Source organism: Antedon mediterranea, chromosome 3 (assembly GCF_964355755.1).
Source record: "Antedon mediterranea chromosome 3, ecAntMedi1.1, whole genome shotgun sequence".
In the NCBI taxonomy this organism is placed as follows: domain Eukaryota; kingdom Metazoa; phylum Echinodermata; class Crinoidea; order Comatulida; family Antedonidae; genus Antedon; species Antedon mediterranea.
Window position 1 is genome coordinate 38,415,220 of NC_092672.1, and position 7,858 is coordinate 38,423,077.

Here is a 7,858-nt window from a genome sequence, read left to right on the forward strand (position 1 = left end):
ATTTTAACCACCTGATGTAACCCTGTTTACTAATTAAATTGAGTTCGATAATTAGTTATTGACGATTAAAACGAATTTAGGTTCAAAGATTTGCCCCAAATAGGGGTGTTTTCCGATCGTGGTATACACTGTCTAATGGATGTCAATTTGAAAAATACCCGCACACAATAATACGAGGACGCTTCGCATTTTCCTATCTCCTCCTACGATAATTGTTTTTAATAGCTGAAAACCGGTTGAACAGTTCGAGTACAGCATCATGATGTTGAAGACAGGCCGATTTTCTTTAAAAAATGCTATTTTGATACATGTAATATACGTTTTTACAAATGTATTGATTTGTGATGAATGGAACATTCCAAATTATTTGGTTTAACCATAGAGGTATAGATTTAGATTTATGGGCCCCCTTGGAGAATAAACATAAATAGTATTGCAATGCTGTACAATACTGTTAAGGTATTGTTAGATTATAAACATATAATATACAAATAAATAAACGTTATTACTGACAGTTGCTTCTCAACGTTTGTATTAATTAATAATTTAAAAATATATAAACGTACGTAGTGGTACGTGTATCGTTACATGTACTTTACTTTTTCAATAGTATGGAACGCCGTTTACGCAACATTTTGATGATATGAATTTTATGACGCGATATGTGAATGAAATGCATCGATATGAATTGAATGGCGCGATATATTAATGAAATGTTTTGAATTGAATGCTTTGAATTGAATGTTTTGAATGAAATGTTTTGAATTGAATGTTTTGAATAAAATGTTTTGAACGAAATGTTTTGAACGAAATGTTTTGAATGAAATGTTTTGAATGAAATGTTTTGAATGAAATGTTTTGAATGAAATGTTTGAATTGAATTGAAAAGTCAAACTATTGGCGGCGTATGTCATTCCCGCTCGCGATTTTGTTTTAACCTCTTGGCCCTAAGCCTGGGTACCCTCATCTCCTTTCCACGCTTCATCAATATGGATCCTTTACAAAGAATCCTAACAGACCTGAAACATTGGAATACATATTTCCGAACCCAGGTCTGTTAGGATTCTCTGTAAAGGCAGCGTGGAAAGGAGATGAGGGTACCCACGCTTAGGCCTAAGAGGTTGAGAAAAAAATCGCGAGCGAGAATGACATACGCCACCAATAGTTTGACTTTTCAATTAAATTCAAACATTTCATTCAAAACATTTCATTTAAAACATTTAATTCAAAACATTTCATTCAAAACATTTCATTCAAAACATTTCATTCAAAATATTGCATTCAAAACAATTTATTCAAAACATTTCATTCAAAACATTTCATTCAAAACATTCAATTCAAAGCATTCAATTCAAAACATTTCATTCATATATCGCGCCATTCAATTCCTATCGATGCATTTCATTCACATATCGCGTCATAAAATTCATATCATTGAAATGTTGCGTAAACGGCGTTCCATAGTAATAGACTATGACAGTGAGAGTTTTAACAAAGTATTAAATCGTAAATGTTTTACTGTATTTAGTGGTATTATTATTTATAGGCCTATAAAACATTTAAAACAATATTTCGTTACTGAGTGGATAAGAATATATTTTAAAATGTTTCCTCTTTGTACCTATCTTCTTCCCCCATCCCTCAACCCTTAATGTTACATACAAAACACAAATTGGGTTTGTTTAAATGAGTCCAAATAAAAAAATTTGACTCATTTTGTTTCTCTCTCGGAAGTAATTCCCAGGGTGCTAATTTTAGCTGACTACATAAATCATCGTGTATATTTATTCGTTTCTGTAAACGACAATGTATTATAGTCCTGCAGTACGTACCTTTGAAATCTCCATTTTTTTCTCGCTGGAAAATACTGTGTATTCGAGAACCATCTGTGGGCACGACCTAGATGGTACGCGAGCGAAGCGAGCGTGCCATCTAGTATACATAATTATAGAAAAATAACCAAAAACGTGAGTGAAAGTGATTTAAAACGTTCTATTTGTTGCAATCTACTCCATGTACTACCATACAGTAATTCAAACTCTTAAATCTGTTTCTTTATATAATTGAAAATGAAGTAAACATTTCTTCTTGTTAGAGTTTGTTCTATCCTGGTTTTATATATATTATCATAAAATCAACCTTCTGTTTGTATCTTTATTCTGCTTATCTTAAATACTGTACATACTTAAGTTAGAACATGTCGTGTATCTTATTTTGTAGATTACGTATGTTTGAACTTAATTCAAAATCAGGTTACCTGGTAGGTAGGCTTACCTGTCAATACACTGTAATAAGATTACAAAGATTCAAATAACTTTATCCTTGAAAAGTTGTCAAACAGCACAAATAGAAGGCGTTAAAACTCGATAATCTTTGTCTAAATCAATTAAATCAATATCACTCTAAATACTGTATGGCCATCACTTTTTTCTGATGATAAGAAATGCATGAAACAATTGAATGAAGGAGTGGACCAATAATATGTAGGAACATCGCTGCAGGGATAACGCTATATCAGCCTCCCACTGCTTTCTGGTAATCATATTTCTTTATGTTTTATCTACAGCATAGCATCACAATTAAGCCCAGCCCATACTTTAATAAACTCACCACAAAAACTTAAAATAAACTTTACATTGTATGGTGTGTGTATCTTTTTTTTTAATTATAAACATTATCTACAAAAAACAAAAAACAAATATTAAACCTGAGATTTACTGAAATATTACATAAGTTTGAATAACTTTCTTAATAGTGCGTATAATAACTAATGTTTAAAAATAAACACCTTTTTTATTTACACTTATTAAACCTTTACTTTTTTTGTTTTGATTGAACTTTATTATTATGAAGTAGAAATGCAACATAATAGTCTTACTGGAAGAGAACACACATAATTTGAAAGCATTCTAATATTAATGCCTTTGCCGATCTTATTTCTAAGTCATAGACTAAATATATCAAGCCGGTTTTCACAACCTCCAGATTGGAACAGTAACCAAATATCGGTGTAATCAAATTTGTTACATAAGTTGAAAAATGTTGATATGAAATAAAACAAAACAACTTACCTAGAACTTCTTTTGTATTTAAGAATCAAAGAATTGTGATCATACTAGATTTCCTTTAAATTTGTATAGGCGTTTTTTTTTCAAATGTGTATCATCTCGCGTTACCCATGTCTGTAAGTTGACAGTCTATTTGACACGTCTACTGACCTTGTATTAATACGATGACTGTGATCGCACCGAGAGAGCTTACCAGGGTGGCGGCCAATTCAACATAAATCCAACTGTATTTGATGAATTATGTTGAATTGCCCGCCAAAACCCTATTTTGTTATTGTAAGTACCGTATATATATAAGTATGATATACTAAAAATACTACAATAAGAAAAACCACTGAAAAATAATACTGTACGTATAAACATTTCAAATGAAAGGAAAAAGAAGTAAACAAACAATTTTACCTGCGTAAATTAAAGTAAGGTAAATATTTCTTCTTTCTTAACCAGTCTAAAGAACAGCAACAAATTTACTGAAATGTCGATACAATCTCTATTGCAGAATCTCAAGCCACAACAATCTTCAACAACTTCAAAATATTGTGTTATTTTAAAATTGAAAGATCAAACTGTATTACTACACACAGCAACCTCTTGACTCTGACGGTATATTGATCTAATTCTAAAATTTGAATCTGAGCGGTTACCTCCAATTCCTACAAGGTAAATATTGAACTGACGTTGAGCAAACAAAGCATTCTACACCTGATGAAAGAGATTTACGCTGGATGGTTGCTTGTTAGTTTGAACAAACAATGTTCTGATTAGATAGTTGATAGTTAAACTATTAGCAGTTTCTGATTTTTAAAGCAAATTGTTAAATTGATAATTTCTTATTTGGTGATTTAGGTCATTGTTGGTTCTGGTTGGATATTCTTTTGAGGTTTAATCATTATTTCCAATAGTATTTACTTATTTATATCAGTCTTTGACCCTTAAACATTACTAACTAAATAATTAATATCAACTTTAATCTACAATCATAAAGATAATAGGCCTGTACCATCTTGAAAAGGTCATTTTGTAGTTATAATACAGTTACAGAAAATTCACTTTCACCAAATTAACACAAAAAAAATGTTATCACTTATAAAAAAACAAAAAAAACCATTACTACACACATTTATATAAATAAATAATAATTTTGGTTAAAGTGAATAACTATTTTATGACATTAAAATATATACAAAACAAAAATTGTAATATAATTTTTTAGAGGAACAATATATCTTTAAAGTGCATAGCAGAATATAAAATGAACAAACTCATACTATATAATTATACCGTTTCCATAGCAACCAAACGCATCATCCTAGAATGTGATAATCACAATAAATTTAAATCAGTTTGCTGGACTATTGATGTGGAGTAGCCCCAGGCTGCATCTTGTCAGAAGGTAACTGTACTATCTTGCTGTCTTGCTGTACAATATAGTTCCACAAGAGAGTAGGCTTATTATTAATATTATTATCAGTCCACATGTAATCAATGCGCCACAGTGTTTGCCAAGCTACAAAACAGGATTTGAGGCATCTTTTGTGCTGGCTTTATAGTACAAATTTACATAGCAATACAGTAATGCATTAAATGATATCAACGGTTTAAAGATCAGTATGTAATATCTTGATTACGTTTGTCTATGCAATTTTATTCGCTTTTATTTAACATTTGACAAGTCGGCATTTGAATAAAAGTAAAAATATGTGAAAGAGGATGTCTGCGGTAATATTAAAATAGTAATAAAAATGCGAAATGTGTTTCTGCTCGGGATTAACAAATGTTTGGGGTCAAGTGAGGGTCAAGCGAGGACCACATTTGAAGTGTTTTGTAAGCTTTATGTCAGATTTACGATTCCATTTTATGTTTGAATTAAACTATTGAATTAAATATCAAACAAGTACTTATTTTGGTCTTTAGGATTTTAGTTTAAGAATCTTGATTATAATTATGACATCATTATCCTTGTCAATTCAGCAGGTAACGTTAGATATAAATACAGATCATGTTATTCAACTATTTATTTTGTTAATCTCTGTCTACACTATCAAACTTTATGTGAAAAAAATATATGGACCTTGATGATGTCATATCCGAAAATATATTATGTTTGATAGTGTATAGAGTGAGATTTTAAAATCGAGCTATATAAATTAATAATGTTGTAATGTGATGGTTTAAAATTAAATTTAAAAGCAAAGAACAATTCTGATGTCCTTACATAAAACTAAGGTGTAAAACAAGGTGTAATGAATATTGATTGGTTGATAATCCCATAGGGCCTACTAAGCAATGGATTATTGATTGGTTGATAATCCCATAGGGCCTACTAAGCAATGGATTATTGATTATTGATTGGTTGATAATCCCATAGGGCCTACTAAGCAATGGATTATTGAACAGTTATTCTATTTATATGGTCTTACTACGTGAGAATAGACTAAATACCATGACAATAGCACAGAGGTGAAACTGAAATCTAAAATATCAACAATTTATAAACAGGTAAACAAATGTAGAAAATTAATTACCAACTAACTACCTTTTAAGCTCTGTCTACACTATTAAACTTTATGTAAAAATGTGATGTGTCCATATATGGGCACGGTGACATTATCACTACCATATTTTGGCACCTCACACATTTTGTGTCAAAGTAGTTTGATGTGAGAGCATTAGAAATTCATTATTAATATAATTAAATTGAATAGACTTATAGATTTTCCCCAAAAATTCCATCAAAGAGGTGGCAGTAAGGAGGGTGATGGTGTAGGCCTAGAGTAGTACATGTGCATAAACTTATCTTCACACCACCCGGTCCTTGCCCTGTGTTCAGCTCACGCTCACCGTCGACAGAGATGAATCAGTCAATAAATAAAACATTCACACAGCCTACAGCAAGGTTGCAATTAATAATTTACCTAACAGTATTTCAAATTACATTTTGCTCACTCACATAACCAGTATACTACTTACATAATTGAGCTTCGTTATCATAAATCTGTGTTGTTTTTAGTAAGTACTTATTTCATACCACCCGCCATCATAACAGACTAAAAGTGCAATTTTCATCTTAACTATAGAGGGGGTAAAGCTGTCAAGAATATTCGTGACCAAAGAAGAGTTATAATAAATATATCTTTCGTCATGACATTATTATTATTGAGAGGTTTTTGTTTTATATCCCATTTCGGGATCAGGAACAGAATTAAAACGCATTAATCTGGCATTTGAACTTGTGTATTCATGATTTGTCCCCAAAATAAATTCGCATCCCTGTGCCAATTATGTATTTCAATCTTTCCATTTGTTACAATAGTTAGTGACAATCTCTACTTCGTTTCCATCACGTGTTTTTCACTCGCCGATTGTCAAATCCGTGGGTGACAGCGGATAACCAACCGAAAAACACGGGTCTTCCAAATGAGCTACTAGGCTGGATAAAAGTAAAAGTTCATTTCTAACTGATAAACATAGCTTTCAGTAAATAAAAGAAAAAATGTAATGGTCTGTTTTGTTTCACCTAGTGCTTGAACCATTGACGACAATTAATACCATACCGAAAGACACGGGTCTTCCCTCTAAGCTGAAAGTAAAAGTTAATTTTTACCCGATAAACATGGCTTTCAATCAATAAAAGAAAAGGTTTAATAGTCTATCATCTGAACACGGCTGCAGTCGCGTGCTCAAGTTAGTGTTTAGCGACCAACCGACCGACATAGTGAGCTGTAGGCCTAGAATCGCGTTGCTCGCGACTAAAAACTACGTCGGTGTTGCCAACTCCTAGAGCACCTCCCTCCTGAACCACGGACCTCTGGTATTTTCGGTTATTCACTGTATCATTAGATTAGAAAGACGCATTTGACAATAATTTTCAAAAAATGTATTAGTTTTTAATGTACTTTACAATAAGAAACTTTTTATTTAAAAAAAAAATACTCTAAAAAGTATAATTATTAGGCCTATGTACAATTTAAACGATAAATCGGGCAAATTAATATTAGACTACAAACAAATCAAACTTAAGAAAATATATATACTGTATATAACAGATAAGTACATGCTTAATGACGTAATTATTATAACGTTAATGGTAAGGCAATTAGTAACGTTCGGCAAGTTGTCAGGCAGACCAACATGAACAAGGTATTAATTCGTTTTGAACTAAAATAACTTTCGGGCAATTTACGGGCAAGCCTTTATCATCCATATTACATTAAATGTTAACAAACCCTGTAGCTTTTATGGATAAGGTGGAATACACGCACACGGATGGAAGACAATGAGCGAAAGACATTATACATTATGTGATTTGAAACAAAACTATTACATGCGTGAAATTAAAGAATACACATAGATATAAAGTCTGCATCTTAGTTTGACAATAAGCACACACTTTCTGCAAAGCTGGTCCTTGTCCACGGACCACAAATAAACCATCATACACTGGAGGTCACTGGAGGTACAGTATTATTAATCAGAATTAATTGAGATATTTAGCTTAAATATTTAGTATTTAAATATTAATTTTATGGATTTTGCTTCAGTGACATTTACTAAAGGTAGCTGTACCATATCGAACTTTATGTGACAACAAATGTGATGTGCCCATATCGACACGATGACGTCATATCTCTACTATTTGGGCACATCACCTTTTTAGGCTTAAGCTTTGTCTACATTATCAAACTTTATGTGTCAAAAAAATATGATGTGCCCATATATGGACATGATGATGTCATGTCACTACCATATTTAAGCATAGCACTACCATATTTGGGCACATCACCTTTTTA